Source organism: Pongo abelii, chromosome 12 (assembly GCF_028885655.2).
Source record: "Pongo abelii isolate AG06213 chromosome 12, NHGRI_mPonAbe1-v2.0_pri, whole genome shotgun sequence".
NCBI classification, from domain to species: Eukaryota; Metazoa; Chordata; class Mammalia; order Primates; family Hominidae; genus Pongo; species Pongo abelii.
In genome coordinates, this window is record NC_071997.2 from 25466755 (window position 1) to 25485829 (window position 19075).

General features: G+C 46.9%; 1 pseudogene; it reads right to left on the reverse strand.

Moving 5' to 3' along the window:
* Window positions 1-648: 648 nt before the first annotated feature.
* The window catches only part of LOC112128507 (ranBP2-like and GRIP domain-containing protein 4), a 144100-nt pseudogene continuing 125673 nt past the window's right edge, over window positions 649-19075 (reverse strand).

Genomic DNA, 19075 nt, shown 5'->3' on the forward strand with positions numbered 1-19075 from the left:
AATGTAATTCATTTCATAAGTAAATTTAATTCATTCCATATGTAAAGATACATGAAATTTAGTTCATTTCATATGTAATATGAGATCAATAAAATATTCTCTATTTTTTCCATGTATACCGGAAATCATGTGAAGCACGAATTTTAAAATTCCTTTTAAATATTATAATCAGTTACATAAAAGTGGATTTTCTGTAACAATGATCTATTCCTAGTTTCAGCAGTTTTTAGGATTTTGCTACAAAAAGAGAACTAAACAGTGATTCAAAGCAGGACATTGGCCTCTGCTGCAGACATTGTTGCATTCAAAATTCTCTCACTTTATGAAAATTGGGATAGTGAACCAAAGGTGTTTAATGGACCAGTGAATGAGTTTAACAGTGATATCATATTGATTTTTTTTCTGTTCATCACTGCCTGAGGGGATCTATCTACAAATTCTATTTTGATTGAGGCACCACCAAGGGGAGGAAAAATATCACCACTGGCATTTTACTGCTTGTACCAGTTGGTATTCCTTGAACTTTTTCTTTCTCTGGAGCCTTAACTATTTCTTTACTCCCGAAAAGCATTCTCAAATTTCCTTTCTGCCATGTCTCAAAATAGAAATACTCGGACAGCCCCAAAAGAAAAGCAACAGAGGCAAAAATTATTCTCCAAATCAGTTTATATATTTTATCAAAACCACCTCCTTGAAATACATATAAACATAAAATAGACAATGCTACATCTATTATATACATAACATCGTCTTTTATCAATAGAAAAACTTTAGGATTTAATATTTTTAAGAATGCAAGTCTATCAGTTTTCTTATTCTCTATTCAAATAAATAATCTCACACTTTAGCATTGCTTTCTCTGAAATAAATATCTTCAGAGCTTTGGGGTACATCTGATATCTGAATCACAAATTGTTGTCCGTCTTTTAGGGTTATGAGGGCTTCTTGTCCCATAGGAAGGCTGAGTTTAACTGCGCTTTCGGTGGTTTCATCTTCCAACAGCACGTGGATGAGCTGTGAGAGGGAAATGTTTAAAGGGAAAAGATAAAAAGAGACAGTTATACTATTCCTTGTTGCAGGAACTACCATTTGAGTTCTTCTACCAAGCCCAAGGTCCCACCCTGGGATGTAAAGGAGAAGTTCATGCATTTATTCTTTTTTTTTTTTTTGAGATGGAGTTTCACTCTTGTTGCCCAAGCTGGAGTGCAATGGCACCATCTCAGCTCACTGCAACCTCCGCCTCCCAGGTTCAAATGATTCTCCTGCCTCAGCCTCCCAAGTAGCTGAGATTACAGGCATGTACCACCATGCCCAGCTAATTTTGTATTTTTAGTAGAGACAGGGTTTCACTATGTTGGCCAGGCTGGTTTCGAACTCCTGACCTCAGGTGATCCACCTGCGTCAGCCTCCCAAAGTGCTGGGATTAGAGGCATGAGCCACTGCGCCCAGCTCATGCATTTATTCTTACTAAGAGAACTCCTGATTTCTCAGGAAAACACTCAGGGTCCAGTGAGGACTCAGTGGGAGGCTTTGCAAGGCAGGGATGGTGCAGGGGCAGGGAGCTGATGGGCTCTCTTTAGGGAAAGGAAGAGGGCTTTGCAGTTTGTGAGAAATGTCCTCGTGAGAGCAAACCAACATTCTTCCTTAACAGACACTGGAGAAAGCAGATGAGTCGTGAAAGTTGGGAGGGAGCCTATGAAAGGCACCCACGGTCTCCATGTGGCTGCAGAACCCCCATCAATTTGGGGGTCTCAAGACGTGTACTAATCCCCGCATTCTCAACAAGTCTCTGGAGCTGACATAGTCGGTTCAAATTCCCACACAGGCTCTCCTTCCCCCATCCATCAGCAATCTGGTATTGGTGACTCAATTGGGAAGTAACAGATTCGAGAGATGGGGAGGTTCTAAGTTACCTGAAGCTCTCCTCAGACACTTCACCTGACGAGCAAGTAAGTCTTCCTATCTGAGAATGGTGAATGTACCATCCCTCCCTTAGCTCCAGGAAACTTGGCCATGACTACTTTAAAACCAATAGAAATGTATTCACTTGGTCTGATTTCATGAATAAACCTCCTATAAGCTAGTATACTTTGACAGAGATGTGTGCACCATTAACTTCAAATGCAAGGTTCATGAAAGTATGTCTCACTCCTCCTCTAAATTCAACAAAAACCATCACCACCAATGAAAAGGCGTTTTTCTTCTTTTTCAAAAAATTGTTTTCACCTTTATCTTAGAGGTGAAGAGACACTTAAAAAATGTTGTTTTGCTCTGCTGTAATCCTGGAGTACATGACCTAAATTCGTTATTTGATATCAGTATAGTTTTTCACTTTATTCTTAAACATGCCTTGGCATCTGACTATTTTGAATGCCGCTAGAATGTAGAAGAGGGACAGATGGGTATGGCAATCCGGAATGCTGACTTCAGTTGTTACCGGAGGTGCAGGCCAGCACTAAATTGTTCAGGGAATGAGGCTGCCACAGCTGTGCAGCTGAACGGGGTGTTAAATGGTGGCAGATGAATGCAGATGGGACACGCAGGGTGTGCTTTTCTGTTGATGATGAGTGCAAGTGCTGAATAATGGATGCAATGAAAATCAGATGAGTGTAACTTTTGGTGTGATTGTTTAAGTCATTATAGCTAATTCAGCAGGCAGGAATGAACAGAAGCAGGTTTAATTAATCTCTAATGTGTATTACCTTGGATTACCTGACATTTGTCTGCTTCTGTTGCTTTATTATGTAGTTCAATTAAGTGTTTAATATCTTCTCTATTGTTTCCACCCATTAAATATAGGTCAAACCTCATTGCAAGGACCTTCAGAGGAGCTAAGGGATTGGGCCAAGAGTGTTAAGAGAAAGTGCTCAGCTTAGGAGGCAGTGGTGGAGCAATAATAATGATGACCAGTGGTTACTGGGTACTTACTATATTCTAGGAAATAGCCTAAGCATTTTACAACAATTAACTCATTTAAACCTCATAATGGCCCTATAGAATTAGACATGAGTATCCCCATAAGTTAAGCAATTTGTCCAACGTTCTAACTAACAAGGGGAAGAAGTAGAATTTGAACCCAGAAATGTACGTGCCAGGATTGCCTTTATCAGACTTGAAGGTATTTTTAGTAATTAGTCCCAAGTGACCAATTATGGAATTAAAGCAGATGGCAGAAAACACTTTGGGGGAGAGAGAGAATGCTGAGAAGGACAGTCTTGGAAGGATCTGTGGAGGTGTAAATTCCTGTTCTTCCACTAATTAGTGAGGTGACCTTGGGAAAATTACCCAACCCCTTCAAGATCCTCAGTTATGCCAGCTGTAAAATAGGGTTGATGATAACACCTATTTCACTGAGATGAAAAGATGCATTTAAACGTTCAGCTATGGAAGACTGTCAGCGTCTGCTCTTCACGCCTTCTAACTGTGCCTGAAGAGGTAAAAGCTTACTCCTGGTTACCTTGCTGACTAATATATACACATTTACTATATAATTGTGTATATCATTTGACTAACATTCTCCACTTGGCTGAACTTTATTCTGGCTCCTGAACCTTCTCGTTTGCCCACTTTCTTGTGAAATCCAGTTTTAGCAAGAACCCTGCTGAGTCACTTTAGCAAGAATGCCCCATCTCCATATGTGATCAGTTTCCTCATCCTCTGCCAGCCTCTAGGTGATGTCTGGTCACCCCAGCTGGCTGGACTTCTACAAGAATCCTCTTAGGTGGGTTCAGCCAGAATCCCCCTTACCTCTGACATTTCTTCTTAGTAAGTTCCCATCCACTGACCCCCCACCCAGCTCCTAGGCTATAAATTCCGCTCCCGCCACCCTGTCCCTGCTGTACTCAGAGTTAAGCCCAATCTCCCTCCCCGGCTGCAAAAGCCCTGTGGAGATGGTACTGAATAAAGCCTTCCTTACAGATAAAGCCTCCCTTATGGTGCTTTAACAAGTGTCACTGCAAGATGTTTTTGTTTTTCCTTTAACAAGTTGTCATGCTACGCGCTGACCTCTTGCTCCAGCTGGTGAGCGCAAAGAATTTGCTTTCACTTGGAGCTGAACACTGCAGCCCAGCATGAATGCTGGCCCTGCTAGGGCTCTACAGAATGCTCCAGACTACACTCAGGCGCTTTCCACTGGTGGCCCTTGGAGGGCTCTGCCACAGGTACAGCAGCAGGGAGAGCCATTCTCCTAGGCATAGCCTAGCCAAGCCATTGCCTCTTCAGAACTAACTGGGCCTTCTTTCTGCCAACTGTCTAAAAACACCTGCTTCCTGAAAGCGCCTTAGCTGCTGCCAGCTAAGGAGGCCCAGCTCTCATTAGCACCCCCAAGTTGGGGTCAGTGTTTCACTGCTGCATGCTTCATCAACCATGTCTGCTCTTTTCACATGTACACTCATGCAGGAGGTGAGTTTCTCATTTACAGACACACATTGGAATCTACCTCACAGAGAGCACTGAATGCAGCTGGATATGTGACTTACTATCTCAAAGTGAGAAAGAAAGACCAAATACAGATAGAGAACTGGTAAACCTGAGAGATGCATTGAGATGCATTTCCCTGGCTCCTGTTTTTTTTTTTTTTTTTTTTTGGTCTAGGGAGGTGTCTTGTCCAAGCATTGCTCAATAACAGGTGTGCAGGATCTCTGCAATTGGAGAACTCAGAATGAGAGTTTGCTCAAGAAGGAAAGGGCCCTGGAAGCTTCCTATTATTCTGCGGACTCTAAGGCATGAAGAGTTTTAGGCTGTGACTCATTGCCACGGCCAAGACCACTATTAACCTGCTTCAGGGTGAATGATTGCACCTACTTCAATTTCCTACTAAGCACAACTCATCTGTGTGAGAGGGGGAACTTGTGGGCACAAAAAGAAGATGGATAGCGGCTAAACATCAAACATGTGCAGAGAAATTAGCCCTAAGACAATTGCTGTCAGTTTTTTTTTAACCAGCCCACTCCCCACTCCTCAATGGAGGCATTTCAGTTGTTCCTCCATCAGTCCAGCTCTGCTTCATGGTACTGACGTCCATGTCCGACCTCTACAACCTGTGTCCTGCACTCCTCAGGGCATAAAACAACCTCCTGTCTAGGGTTGTAGGTGAAGAATGGACTTGAGATCAGGCAGGCTGGGGCTCCAATCTCTGTTCCACTATTTCCTCGCATTTCCTTGCTGTGTGACTTTGTGCAAGTCACTCAGCTTCTGTGAGCCTCAGTTTCCTCATCCATCAAATGACAATGACAAGAACAAATATTCTACAGGATGGCATGGCTTCGAGATAACATACATAAGGGCTATATAGTAGGTGTTAGGTAAATAGTAACTCTAATTTTTGTATCTTTCAACAGGTATCCCAATGTAATCTTTTCAAAATCCTCTGTTCAGACTATTTGACGTTTCCTGTCTTTGAACACTAGGGGAATTTTCAGTGCATGCCACTCAGATGTCAGTGGTGTGCTATTGCTGAGTTAGTCTCACCAGGCCAGGCACACTCTGGGAAGGCAATAAATACCCAGGCCATCAGATGGCCCACACTTCTAATCATGCCAGGCATCTATCAATGTCCCACAAACCTGAGCCGACCAGTAATCAACAGACAGTGAATTAAACTCACCCCCAGCAAAATCGCCTAGTGTAAAGATGATTGTAGAATCCTTTATCATTGTTTGGACAAAGTGATCTTGAGGGTTTTCCTAATCACCTATGGCTCTTATTCCCCTTGAAACAGCTGTGTGGAAGGGGGTCCTGGTGTCCCTACCTTATCGCCCGTGGCAGTGTCCACCAAGAAGCCCAGGATCCTGAGGACCATGTTGCTCACACCCACGGGATATCGGCCGTGGCCCATGTGTGTCAGCATCACCCCCAGTAGCTCCACGCTGGGGCTGGCACACGCCTGCGACAGTGAGGAATTCAGAGGGTGGGAAAGTGCCTGATCTGGCTGGCTGAGAGTCGGGTCATCTGGTAGCATTTCCTTGACATTCCCCATGTCCTCCTCCTCCTCTTCCTCCTCTAGGCATGACTGAAGTATATGAATTATGTATTCTAAAAGCAGCAAGTGAAACAGATGCCAGGAGCCTACATTTAGATAATAACCAAAAATGAATACATTTGATCGACAGACAATAAACAAATCACTGTGAAACTAACAACTTTTCTGGGGCTAACACCTGTGTAAGTGAGCCTCGTTCCAATAGCCTACCCAGAAGAGGCCTGGGTGGGCCTCTTACATAGCAGCCATCAGTAGAAAACCCCTGGCAAGGCAGCTTTTGGACAGAAAGGACCAAGAGCTAAACAGCCTAAGCCATGAAAAGGAACTTAAAATCCATCTGGTGTGAGATGGGAGGAAAGCAAACCCTACAGGGAACTGGGTGCTGCTCCCAGAGCTGGAGAGGTTACCCCTCAACCTCACTGTGCCCCATGTATGATCCACAGGAATGTCCAGAAGGGGTGGGAGGAAATGGGGGCAGTGTGCAGAGGGAGCCCTGCTGCTGTTTCGTGGTGTTTGAAACGTAGTGCGTTGCCTCTCTTGCAGACCCTGTGGCTGCAGCTTTTTGTGTGGGAAGTGGGTAAGGAGGCCAGCTGGCTTTCCACCTGTGAGAGGTGTCTTCTCAGGTGCACCTGCAAGTGCCGTCATCAGAGAGGAAGGAGGGTATGTGACTTAGCTGAATGCTCCAAATCCCAAGGACTTTGCACTCACAGAAAGGAAAACAATCATTAATGTTTGCTTGAGAAACAGAGGAGGAAATCTGGCCTATTGCAATCGTTAAAAGATAAGTATTAAATAAAGGTAAAATCATGACTCTTATACAGATATAAAATAGACACATCAGGCACAGTGGCTCACACCTGTAATCCCAGCACTTTTGGAGGCCGAGGCGGGCAGATCACAAGGCCAGGAGATCGAGACCATCCCGGCTAACAAGGCAAAACCTCGTCTCCACTAAAAAATACAAAAAATTAGCCGTGCAGGGTGGCACGTGCCTGTAGTCCCAGCTACTCGGGAGACTGAGGCAGGAGAATCACTTGAACCCAGGAGGCAGAGGTTGCAGTGAGCCGAGATCACACCATTGCATTCCAGCCTGGGTGACAGAGCCTGGGTGACAGAGTGAGACTCCATCTCAAGAAGAAAAAAGAGAAAAGGACATATCAAAGGTTTTCTTTAACTCATTAATTAAATGATGTATTACATCTTATTGCTACATCAGTAAGATGTTGTCACTGGTTCAAAAGAGAATTCAAAGTACTAACTATATACTATAGACAGAAAAGAATGCTGACAGTGACAAATAGATCCAAAAGGGATCTGTCCTCAAGGCAGCATCAATCACAACCACCTGACACAACTAGTTTGTATTTCTGTGGATGAGGGTCATCTGCATTATCAGTTTGCTGCAACTTACAGAGCTGTAAAAATAACTCAAAGACAATGGAATGTAGAGATAACCCAGAAGGCTGTGCCAACCTTTTGTCCATTTCAAAGCCTTTTGTCCATTTCAAGTAATCTTTTCATCCATTTCAAAAGCCCTTCACAGTTTTTTCCCTGAGCAGTGTTCTATTCCTCCACGGATCTGGGTGAGAGATCACTGTCCCTGTGGAAGGCATGACCTTGCCTGAAGTGAGCCTGACAACATCGTCTGGCCTATTTAACCTTGGAAAATCAGAGTCCAAGTCTTGAAACCGTTGTTCAAACTACTGGTGTGAATACACTGATTTCATGTGGAGGTACAGAGAAGGTAGACTGGGAAAAGTAACAACTACAGACTAGATTTCTTTTCTTTTTTTGACACAGAGTCTGGCTCTGCTACCCAGGCTGGAGTGCAGTGGCCCAATCTCAGCTCATTGCAACCTCTGCCTCCCTGGTTCAAGCAATCCTCCCACCTCAGCCTCCCAAGTAGCTGGGACTACTGGGCCACCACATCTGGCTAATTTTTGTATTTGTATTTTATTTTTTTTGTAGTGACAGGGTTTGATCATATTGCCCAGGCTGGTCTTAAACTCCCAGGCTCAAGAGATCTGCGTGCCTCAGTCTCGCAAAGTGCTGGGATTACAGGTGTGAGCCACCATACCCGGCTCAGGGCTAGATTTCTTCCCATGATGCATGTAAACTCTGCTGTCTCTCTGCTCTGGAAGAGCAGGAGCATAAAGCAGAGTCAGTTTGGACTTCAGTGAAGGGAAGAGTCCCACTATAAGTGAGTGTCACCTATATGGCAGCTGATAGCAGCAGCCCTCAGGAGCTCCAGGGTGTCTGCAAAGCTGGTCTAATAGGGCTTGCTTTCTCTTCCTTCTTGCTGTGAGAGCATCTGGCAGCTCTCTGTGCAGGGATCACTTGCCATAACTACTGTGCAAACTCACAGGAGTGGAGACTTTATCTTTTCACTGCTGTATGCCCAGTGCCCAGGAAGGTGCCTGGGAAGCATGAAATACCTTTTGAAGGAATGATCCAGTCCATGAAGCTGGTGGGCTGAGTGGTGAACTTCCCTTCCTATAATCCTTTTTGTTTTTTTTTCTTTTTGAGGTGGAGTTTCACTCTTGTCACCCAGGTTGGAGTGCAATGGTGCGATCTCAGCTCACCGCAACTTCTGCCTCCCAGGTTCAAGTGATTCTCCTGCCTCAAGCTCCCGAGTTGCTGGGATTACAAGCATCCACCACCATGCCTGGCTAATTTTTGTATTTTTAGTAGAGACAGGGTTTCACCATGTTGGTCAGGCTGGTCTCGAACTCCTGACCTCAGGTGATCCACCTGCCCCAACCTCCCAAAGTGCTGGGATTACAGGTGTGAGCCATAGCACCCAACCCCTACAACCCTTTTTATAAGGCAATTGCATCAAAGATGTGACCTTCCCCAACAGAGGAAGACCAGGGATTTGACCAGGAAGTTTGCAAAATGAACATTACTTCACTCTCTCTACCATCTGCATACAATGGCAACTTAATCATTATTCCTGAGAGTTAAGTATGAGTGCTTCAAAGAATCCATTTTGTGCTCCATCTCAGTTGTCTCTCTCGGTGCTTTTCTCTAAATGTCACAAAGCTCATAATTCAAGAACAAGGAGAGGCTTCCTGTGTGTCTAATGATGATGAAACAGGAAGGAAAAGCATGGTCCATCTGTTTGACAGACTATCACACTGACACTAAAAATAAAAATTACTATCATGTTGTATGGTTTGCTGCATCTATGTTATATTTTACATAAAAAGGTTAAAAGAAGATGGCTGGATTCTACATAGCAATACGCAAAATACTTATGCCATAATGACATTTTTAAAAGGTAGAATACAAAATATTTTCTTATTTTCTGACTTACCAAAACTATCTCCGTGGCAGAGGGTCATGGCTTTGCTCACAGCAGTGAGAAGAAGATTCCATCTCAGCTGGAAGCTGGCGGCTAATTTGATAAACTCTTCTTTGCTTCTGCTTGGCTGTTAAGTTTTTGTGAGAAAAAGGCTGCAGTTTGTGATAAAATCAAGAAGCAGAGTATGTTTCGAATGCACACATTTGTCATGCACACGCATTTTTAAACAGCCAGAGAAGACGAAGATGAAATAATGGGCCAATGTCTGGTCTTTCTCTGTCTTCCATGGAGATGGTTCCAGGGCAGAGCCCTTTAAAGTTGGTGGAGAGAAGGAGGGAGGTAGGAAATTGGCTTACTTTTTCTCTTAAAATAAAAAAAAAGCAATTTTTTTTTTGAGACATGGTCTTCCTCTTCCCCAGGCTGGAGTGCAGTGGCATGATCTTGGCCCACTGCAGACTCAAACTCCTGGGCTTAAGGGATCCTCCCACCTCAGCCTCCTCAGTAGCTGGGACTACAGGCATGCACCACTGCGCATGACTAATTTAATTTTTGGGGGGAGGGTGGGTAGAGATAAGGGTCTCACTGTGTTGCTCAAGCTGGCCTTAACTTCTAGGCTCAAGTGATCCTCCTGCCTCGGCCTCCCAGAGGCACTGGGATTAGAGGCATAAGCCACCATGCCCAGCACCACACAGTTTTTCAAAAGAGGTCACTTATGATGTGTGACACAGAAACACCGTAGGGACAGCCTCATTGAAGTCCACTTGGGAATGGCCATCAAGAGGGGCAGGGGCTGTTTTATTCCTGCACTTCTGCATGTCAAATCTGATTGTGGAAAAGCGGCACAGAATCCCATAATAACGAAAAGCAGTGGTGCCCATTTGGAAAAGCTGGTCATCATGCTTGCTGTGTAAGCAAGCTCCAAACTGGAAAGTCCCAGCTCCTGCACCCAGTGGAACCAAGGTCATCTGACAGCCTCACTGGCACTAAACTGTATACCAATAAGATGCTGCTGCATGCAGACTAAGAGATTCCCTCTACCCAGACAGAGAGCAGCCTTGGACCACACTTGAAGCCATCTGTAAGCCATGAGTCATGGATTTCAAATGCATCTGTCAATATGCATGCTCCAAGCCTCGTCTCATCCTCAGTCACATGCCTGTGGACCCACCACAGCTCCACCACATGTCTTTGAGGAAGAAATAGAGAGCCTGGCTATAAACAAAGAATGCCCTTTCTTGTCATTGCTTCTTTTCCCTTCTGCCCCAGCGAAACCCTTGGCACACCAGAAGGTGGCCCTGAGCTTCAGGGGACGTGAGGTCCTTTCAGTAGCATCCTCCTCCTCAGTGCTCCTCACCATCTGAGATGGACTCTTGGGAGGAGCCCTTCCCATCGGTGTTCAGCAGAGGGTTTTATGTTGAAGGGACAATGAGAGTACAAAAGCACAGGGATCCTGCTGGGCACGGTGGCTCACGCCTATAATCCCAGCACTTTGAGAGGCAGAGGCAGGTGGATCATTTGAGGTCAGGAGTTCAAGACCAGCCTGGCCAATATGGCAGAACCCCATCTCTACTAAAAATACAAAAATTAGCCAGGCAGGGTGGCACACACCTGTAATCCCAGCTACTCCGGAGGCTGAGGCAGGAGAATCGCTTGAACCTGGGAGGCGGAGGTTGCAGTGAGCTGAGATTGCACCACTGCTCTCCAGCCTGGGTGACAGAGCAAGACTCCATCTCAATTAAAAAAAAAAAAACAACCCACAGGGATACTTCCTAAAAGCATCGGGGGATGCAGCTCTGAGTGACCAGGGCTCTCTCTGCACAAATGTTTGAAAGTCAGCATAAACACCATTGAGCGTTCTTCCCGTCATGTCCACAGTGTGGCACTTCATGTCCCCCAACATAGAAGCTCCTCCAGGGCCCAAACTGCCCTCTGCTCACTGACTGCCAGATGCTAACTGAAGCCATGGGGCATCTCTGACAAGCCCAAGTGTGTGCATCTTAATAGTCTGAGCATTTGATTGACAATAATCTGGTTTTGTAAAGATCAGCCAAGCTATTTTACAAAAACAAGACCTTCAAAGGCACACAGTTACAAAAACACCATTTTTCTAATGTGCCTCCTTTGTGAAGGCTGAAGGCACAATGATGGAGACTTGGGAAACACATAGCCCTCTGGTTTGCAATGTAGGATGGCAGGGTTGGCAGTGATGATCTCAGTGGGTTCATCTGATTAAAGCTGGAGGCTGAGTTCTAGTTTCCACTTAAGGAACAGACAATAGACAGCTCCTGTCTGTGAGGATGTATAATATAAGCCTTTGGCTAGCGAATGAATAAATGTCTCAGTAGCCATCCAGCTCTGGACATGGTCACTGCTGTTAAAAATAAGCTTTGCCTAAGATCAACAGGAGGAATAAAAACCATACAGAATCTGGGATAATGATTTTCAAGAAGCATATGAGACCAGGCACCTGCCAAGGGTTGGAACTGGCTTTCCAGCTCCTTCCTGAGGATTTTTCTGGTTCATACCTAGGAGGTCGAAAATCCCAAAGTCCCCTGCAGTCTTCTTGGTCTCAGTGATTATTTCTCCTCTTTCTTCTCAACTGAGAGTTCAGGGATACAGACAAGGCCAGGCAGGTGGCACAAGGGAGTGGCCGCAACATGGCCAGAAGCTTAAAGAGAAAGCTCAGAGCCACGCTCCCAGCCCCAGGCCCTCGGAGTCTTTGTTCTCTCCCCCAGTGTGGACTGCTCCTTCCTTCCTAGGTAAACTCACTCCTGCTCTTGAATGCCCGATCCCCCTCTCTCAGCTTATTTTAATCCTACACATGCTTCATATCCCAGTTTTAAGTCCCACCTTCTCTTCGAAGCCTTTCCAAACCACTTCAGCCTTGGCAAGCACAAAGTCTCAAGAGGTGGGGCCCGGGCTGCCTCATTTCCCCCTAGGTGTTTTTGTTTGTTTGTTTGTTTGTTTGTTTTTTGAGACAGAGTCTTGCTCTGCCACCCAGGCTGGAGTGCAGTGGTGTGATCTCAGCTCACTGCAACCTCCAGTTCCCAGGTTCAAGTGATTCTGGTGCCTCAGCCTCCCGAGTAGCTGGGATTACAGGTGCATGACACCACGCCCAGCTAATTTTTTTGTATTTTTTTAGCAGAGACGGGGTTTCACCGTGTTAGCCAGAATGGTCTCCATCTCCTGACCTTGTGATCTGCCTGCCGCGGCCACCCAAAGTGCTGGGATTACAGGTGTGAGCCACCATGCCCGGCCAGACGGAGTCTTTTGTTGCCCAGGCTGGAGTGCAGTGGCTCTCAGCTCACTGCAAACTCCGCCTCCTGGGTTCAAGCGATTCTCCTGCCTCAGCCTCCTGAGCAGCTGGGATTACAGGTGTGTGCCACCATGCCCAGCTAATTTTTGTATTTTTAGGAGAAAGAGGGTTTCACTGTGTTGGCCAGGCTGGTCTTGAACTCCTGACCTCACGTGATCTTCCCGCCTTGGCCTCCCAAATTGCTGGGATTACAGATGTGAGCCACCGTGCCCGGCCTCCCTGTAGGTTTTAACCCGCAGCCCCTAGCTCTCCCCACCTGCCCTGGGCCCATGGAGTGAAGGACCGTGACCTCTCTCAAGGCATTCTCAGCTCTCCACTGCCCCCATGGAGGATGATGAAAATCAAGCCCAGGACCCCACTGAAGCAACTCCCAAGAGTCACGATGGTCGGAAGGATCAAACCTGCCCATATCCACAACGAAACCATCTTTGGGCTTTTGAAATCAAGCCAGACATTTTACTGGAACATGTCTGCAAAACATGGGCTGTTCTCCCCCTGAAACAGACAAAACCCCTCCTCCTTTTCCACACTCCCTTTGCTGCAATACACACCTGCACACACAGTCACCCACACCAACTTACACACATGCTCACACACACTGCACACACATGCTCACCTGTACACACACTCATCCATGCATGCTCAAACACCCACACACATACTGCATACGCTCATGCACACCCACTCACCTGTACACCATGCTCACCACACCCACATACACACATGCTCACACACACCCTGACACACATGCTCACCACAGGCTCACCCCTCCACACACACTCCCACACACCCAAACATATGCACACACTCACACACACACACACACACACTTGTGTGATGTGCTCCCCCAGACCCCCATTCTCTGCCTGCTACAGAGTTTGAGGCCATCCCCTGCCCTCACACCCAGGCCAGCTTTGACACATTTCCGACCAGAGCCTAAGAAGCCTCTTTCCCATCCCTTAGGCAATGGGCACTCATTTATCTAGAATGGTCAACACACTTTGTTTGTTTTTTTCTTTTAAGTCACAGCTTCCTACCTGGAACACAAATGCTTGCAGATGTGAAGACAGACAGCTGAGGAATACCCTGAGATCTGTTGATGTTCCCAGCAAAGAAATTAGGTTTCTTAAACCTGCAAAGATACAAAATAAACAAACTAAAGATTGCATGCAGCAGAGCAGAATTTCTCTTAGGTATTTGTGTACTGGGTAACCTGGGAACATCACTGAACAATAGCTCGAAGGGACTCCCCAGGGCCTCACGCTCATTGTGAACACAGAGGATGTCCTGAGGCTGGCTTTGTCACCTCTGCGGTCATCTATTCAGAATTACATGGACATACCTGTTGTGAGCCACCTCTGCCACTTGTTGAAACAGAAATATTTTGAAACCATAACTACACCTTGCAATTATCCAGACCTTGTCTTCAGATGAGCTCATTGCACGATACAGACATGACCTCACCTATCCTTGCCATCTTCATAAAAGGGCTGGTTTATTAGTGTCATTGAAGTGATGGCAGACATACATCAAAGCTGCTGAGAGAGGGTGAGCGCCTTGCCTGTGGTTATGCACTCAGTTAGGTGGAGCCTGGTGTGAAGTCAGGTTCTGGATCCTCCACCTGCACAGGTAGCACTGAGAGGGAAAGAACAGCCTTTGGCCTTCCCAGCTTTTTGAGTGCTTCTGCATACCAAGCAGAGTTTGGAAAACTGAGTCGTTTGCAGTGGCCCCCCTGACGCTTGGTGGAGGTACGCTTGGACTCGGAAGTGGAAGCATTTGTCTGCAGGTATCAGCAGTGGCTGACAGTCTGCTATCTCCCTGCAGAACTCTGCATCTTCCTGTTGGGACTCACGAAGATGCCAGTAGGAGCACAGGAGCCCTGGCCAGACCAGTGGGCAGTCTCGAACGCACCTGGGCGTGGGGGGGTCTCATGCCTTCCTGGGACTCCCTGTGATCCAGCTGGGGGTAAGAGGGGGTTTTGGTTAGCCAGCACGTTGGGAAGGGGACCTATTGGGTTCCCACTAATCAAAACTGCAGAATTACTAATCAGAATTAGTAATCCTACTAATAGCTCTGAAGCCTGCTGGATTAAGTGTTAACCTTTTAGTTGCTGGACTGGTGAGAAAAAAAAAAAGTGCCCTGTGGGAGGATCTGGAATTGGGGTCAGCCAGGGGACACTATCAAGGAACAGGACAGTGGAGGGGAGCAGAGGTCATTTACCAACAACTAGGGATATATTTTAGTATTTTAATAACTGGCACAACCCTACCAAGGCCAGCCCTACTGCAAGGTGAAAGAAAGAGGATGGGCTAATTTACAGGTGGTGCTTTTGTGTACTCCTGAATTCTGTACCCATCAAGTCACAAAACACTGAAGTGCTCCTGTGGGCCAGTGCAATTCTGGGTGGCCCAGGGTTACTAAGACACAGCTGACAGCCTGAAGGGGTTCATGGGAACTGAGTGGGCAGCTGTGGACACAGCTGAGAGTACTAGCAAGGAGTTATGCCCATAGAGGGAGAGGCCATTGGACTTACCTGGGGCATCGCAGCAGCGAGTGTTTGGAAAGGGCACACACAGGAGAGCCTGGCACCCTCCCTGTAGCCATCATAGGAGGGCCTAGAGATGCCCATAATTCATAATTGGTAACCATCCTGCAGCTCCCTGCCTCCCAGGTCCTCTCTGAGTCTGGAGAGCTCCTTCTGCCATTACGTTCGCTCCCCAAGGACGCAACAACACACACCAGCCAGCAATGCAAGCTCTTTATGGAAGGGGGATTTTTTTCTTGAAAAACAATGACAATGATCAATAGCAAATGGCAAGAATATCCACCTGCTTCCTGTCACTTGTTTGGAAGGTAATGAAATATGGTAAAAGCACCATTGTTAAACTTCACATTGCAGGTAACAAGAGTGATGGGAGAATGTGTCAATGCAGACATCTAGCTCAAGGCAATTTAGCATGATTGAAGAGACACAGGAGTCTGTGTGTGTACAACACAGATGCAGAAACTAAACTTTTCCCCCACAGGAGATATTCTGGAGATAAATACTGTCAAGCAGCAAGCACACTCATCTGATCGTTAATTAACTCAACTAACAGGTATCAGCACTGCTGCCCTGTCTGGCCCTGGGGTAGGTCCTGGGAGCACAGGGACAGGGCATTCCCTGGGGTGTTCATCACCCCACTACAGGAAGAGAAGTGTGAGCAGGAAACTTAGAACATCGGAGTTATAAAGTTCTACCCCTATTAAGAAATTCATGAGTTAATGATGGCCATGCTAGCCCCAGATCTATGCCCAACATGCCAATAAAGCAAGCTGCAGAAGGAAGATTACATTTCATCTCTGGGTTGTTCTCCAGTTCATCTGCACCACTCCGGTCACTTGCCAGGGCTTTCTTAGAAGTAGCCAAAGTGCCTTGATTGATGATGGCCTGCAGATCTGACTTCAAAACGCTGACACGCCTCTTACTTTTCAATACCATTCGCATAGTCTAAAGATAATGGGGAGGCATAATACTCAATTCAATCTTGTCATTTTATTTTTACCTAACTCTCCCCCAAATTGCCAAGATTTTTGTTGTGGGGGAGAAAGAAACATTGATGCAGGTATTACCCATTAAAAATGAATCTTAAACAAGAATGAAAAGGTTAAAATTGCACGCATTCTAGAACGGCCCTTCTGGAAGAAGAAAGAACAAATCTCTAGGAAGACACGTTCAGGGCTGTCTGGCACTGCTGCTGCTGCTTCTCTGCACCACACTCACCCCACGCCCGAATGACTCTAGTAAGGGAACCCAGGGATTGAGCCTCTGCAAGGAAGGTGTAGGTAGAGCCTGCACTGATCCTGAGGGAGCGGCTGTGGGATTCGGAAGCTGGCTGTCCCTTCTTCGTGGGAGCCTTGGCCATGAGGAATTTGGCCTCTGGGAGGTGATATCCTCAGCTGTCAAATGGGGACAATCTAGTCCCCAACACTGTCCATCTGCCTGGGATGCACTTGGTGATCCTCACAGCAGTCCTGTGAGAAGGCACGAGTTACCCCTCCCTTTTACAGAGGAGGACACTGAGGGCTCTTGGGGCGTGAAGTAACTTTCCTGAGGGAATGCCTTTCCTGCTCTAAGATAAGGCTTAGAGCAGGGACAGGCTTCAGAACCCACGCTTACTGCTCTGGTTGTGTTGAGAGGAAGAGCACACTGCCGGGTCATTTCCAGACTGACTGAGTCAGGACGTGAGAGCCCTGGAGGACAGGACTGGCTGTGACTGGCAGTGGGACACAACCCCTCTGAGCTCAGAGTCTGGGGAGGGCTCTGCACTGGGAGGATGGGGCCCAGCTTGGGGTCATGGAAGCCACAGCTGGGATCCTCCCACTGGAGACTGATTTGGAGCAGGGTGATGGTCCCCAGGCCCTATCCCGATAGGGCGCTCGCAGGACGTGAGAGAGGACTCCTGGTAGCCCATGAGCTGGGTGCCAGCATCACAGAATCTTTTCTTCAGCCCTTCTCAACCTTTCTCTAAATCACCCCAGGATTGAAAAGGTCAGAGCTGAAGTAACTGGCGGCCTGGCCACACTGAGTCCACGGGCCACACACATGGGTGAAGGGTGTGTCTGTCTGTCTGTCATAGGCCCTGTTACCTCTGACACTGGCACCTCTGTGTGGGGCCTCCTTCTGGCATCTTTTAATTTTATTTTTTTATTTTTTTGAGATGGAGTCTCGTTTTGTTGTTCAGGCTGGAGTACAGTGGCACAATCTTAGCTCACTGCAACCTCCATTTCCCAGGTTCAAGAGATTCTCCTGCCTCAGCCTCCTGAGTAGCTAGGACTCCAGGCACACACCACCATGCCCAGCTAGTTTTTGTATTTTTTTTTTTTTAATAGAGACAGGGTTTTGCCATGTTGGCCAGGCCGGTCTCGAACTCCTGACGTCAAGTAATCTGCCTGCCTTGGACTCCCAAAGTGCCACGATTACAGGTATAAGCCCCCCACGCCTGGCCATTGGCATCTTTTAAGTGTTGACCTGCTTTCCCTCCTGCTCTGAGAGAGCCAGGAGATTGGAGCCTTCCTGAGGATGGGTGGAAAGGGGGCAGGCTTCTAGCTTTGAGTCACGGGGGCCCACCTCGACTCCTCTGCTGGTGGCCAGGCAAGGCCACCCTGCCTGCCCTCTGCCCTCCAGATGGACAGAGCAACCACTCACTCTTAACAGGGACTTAGAGCTTTCACCTCTTTTCAGGAAACTGCTCTGTTCCCTCCTATCTGCTTGGCTGAAACCTACCTTAGCCATGTTGGAAAGTTACGTCTTTCTTCTTAGTCTTTTGACAAATAGAGTAACTTCTGTTAAGAACAACACATGTGGCCATTAATACAATAACTTCAAGTTCTCATGTGGGCAGTGGGGAAGAGAAGGTGCATGTTTGGGGTAGGAAGGCACAGCTGGCTAAACTGCAACTTCCCCACCCTGTGTCTGCGGGTCCTCTCTGAGTGGCTAGGAGATCCTGGCAGGGGACACTTGGCTGAAATGTCCTCATGTGCCAGAAAAGTTAAGTAACCCCAGCATCTGACATGCGTGCTACTATGATGTGAATGTTTATCTCCCACACCCCCAGTTTCATATGTTGAACCTCACCCCCGTTGTGATGGTGTTAGGAAATGGAGCCTTGGGGAGGTGATGAGGCCCTGAGTGTGGAGTTCCCATGAAGAGCATTAGAGGCCCCAGAGTGACCCCTTGCCTCTTTCACCATGTGAAGACAAAGCAAAAAGACAGCCATCTGTGAACCAGTAAGCAGACCTTCCCCAGACACCCATCTGCTGGTGCCTTGATCTTGGACTTCCCAGCCTCCAGAACTATAAGCAATACATTTCAGTTGTTTATATACTGCCACCTAGTTGGTGGCATTTTACTACAGCAGCCAGATTGGACTAAGACCGGTATGCGAAGGAGCACCCCCAACTTTCTCATCCTACAGTGCTTTCCTTGGAAAATAATCAAAGGAAAGGAAAGGATGAAAAGGGAACACATAGAAACAGGTGTTCTCTTCTTGAATGCATTCATTCATTTGACAAATATTTGGGAGAACACTCGTGCAGTGTTTGCTCAATAACTATTTGCTGGAAGGCTGCTGAGCTGATGGACGGAAGAGGACAGCCCTTCCCTACAAAGGGCTCATGCTCCAGAGGGTGGGTCACCAGATATGCAAACACATCCCAAAAGCAGGCTAAGTGCTCCTATGTGATGTGAGAGCACAAGGAAGAAAGGGAGGCTGTCTGGAAGAAGGTATTGAGGAAAGCTTCACTGAGAAGGTGACATTTCATCTGGGCTTTGATGCGTAGGTAGGAGTTAGCCAGGAGTAATGGGGCAGAAGGCAGTCCAAGCAGAGAAAATGGCAGGAATAAGGGCCTTTTCTGGGGACAGCCTGTCTAGTGTTGCTGAAGAGCACTGTTGGGTCATGGGAGTCCCTTGGGAGATGGAGACAGGGATGGGGCC